At 41.3% G+C, this 1773-nt stretch overlaps 1 protein-coding gene across 1 annotated transcript in view; it reads right to left on the reverse strand.

Moving 5' to 3' along the window:
* Window positions 1-1773, reverse strand: part of Rnf38 (ring finger protein 38) — a gene marked incomplete at its 5' end in the record, with an annotated part of 94380 nt that overhangs the window by 13343 nt on the left and 79264 nt on the right. The window lies entirely within an intron of this gene.

A 1773-nucleotide genomic window follows, 5' to 3' on the forward strand; every position in this document is an offset into this window, starting at 1 on the left:
TCTCTGTGAGTTCGAGACCAGCCTGGTCTACAGAGCTAGTTCCAGGACAGGCTCCAATGCTACAGAGAAACCCTGCCTTGAAAAACCAAACCAAGCAATCAACCAAACCAACAAAAACAGGTGGACACAACGTTTCCTACCTTGATTTTTAGTTTGTGTTAATTATACATTAAGCATTTCTGTAACCCATTATAGTACACATGTCCTTTAAGATTTCTAAATTTTAAAATGGGAGGGGAAAAAGTCAATTATACAGAAGTTCAAGTTTGAGCTGTCATAACACCCTGATCAACAGAGAATTCTCAGACACTGAGCCTCCCTGATGAACAAGCATATGGTATGTGTATAATTCAGAAGCAGGAACAGTGGGGTACGCTATACAAATTCACTCTACTACAAAAGTCATGGTGTCAAATCAACATGTGACTTTTAGATAATATATGAATTAGTATTCTTATTTACAAAACTGACATTCTCAATTTTTGAAGTATATTGTGGCTGGGCATGGTAGCATATACTTATAAATTTTTTTTTTCTTTTTTGGTTTTTCAAGACAGGGTTTCTCTGCAGCTTTGGAGCCTGTTCTGGAACTAGCTCTTGTAGACCAGGCTGGCCTCAAACTCATAGAGATCCACCTGCCCCTGTCTCCCGAGTGCTAGGATGAAAGGTGTGTGCCACTACTGCCCTGCATATACTTAAAGAGGGGTTGGGGTGAAGACAGGAAAACTAAGGACAGCCTGGGACACACTAAGTCAACAATGACTACAAAGCACATTGTACTTCATATCATGTAGTGTGTTTTTTCTTAAACTTAAAATAGGTGGCCTCGTTTCAAGCTTCTAGAATACAAGGTCTCATGAACTTGGGTTAAAGGAGACTCTGTTAAAAACAAACAAACAAACAAACATACAGGCCAAGAAAAAAAGAAGAGAAAAAAGAAAAAAGGGAGGAGGAAGAAGAAGAAGGAGGTGAAGAGAAGAAGGAAGGGGAAGAGGGAGGAGGAGAAGAAAGCTCTTTGGGGCTGCAGAGATGGCTAAGAGGTTGTTGCTCTGACAGGCAGAATTCAGTAGCCAGCACCCATATTGGGTGGTTCACAACAAACTGAAACTTCAGCTCCAGGAGGATCTGATGCCTCTTCTGGTTTCTATAGGCACCTGCACACATGCTGTACATAGACAGACAGACAGACTGACAGACACACACACACACAGAGCCTCTATCTCTCCTCCCCCCTTTCTAAAACAGTAAGTACTGACAATTATAAGGGTTCTATTTTTCAAGTGAGAAATACATGCTAGCGGCCAGTGAGATGGCTCAGGAGGTGCTGTTGCTTACTGAGCAATGCCGGCAAACTGACTTCAGTTCTAGAATGCACATAAAAGGTGGAAGAAAACCACTCCACAGAGTTGTCCTGACTTCCACACATGCCATGCCCAACCCACCCCCAACTACACATAATAGACTTAAAAATCATAGACTACATAAAATGCGAAAAACTAGAACCAATTAGGTAGGAACTTTGCTTTGAGCTGCCTGAAAGACTGCAGATATGAAGAAACAATAAAATTTCACTTAGTTAAGTGATACTAAGAAAAAATAAGCTAATTCTAAAGTATGTTTAAACTAATTTATTTACCTATAAGTTTCTTTAATTCTCTAAGAGCTTTAAGAATACCAAAGTTAGCCGGGCGGTGGTGGCGCATGCCTTTAATCCCAGCACTCGGGAGGCAGAGGCAGGCGGATCTCTGTGAGTTCGAGACCAGCCTGGTCTAC

Source organism: Microtus ochrogaster, linkage group LG5 (assembly GCF_000317375.1).
Source record: "Microtus ochrogaster isolate Prairie Vole_2 linkage group LG5, MicOch1.0, whole genome shotgun sequence".
Taxonomy (NCBI): domain Eukaryota; kingdom Metazoa; phylum Chordata; class Mammalia; order Rodentia; family Cricetidae; genus Microtus; species Microtus ochrogaster.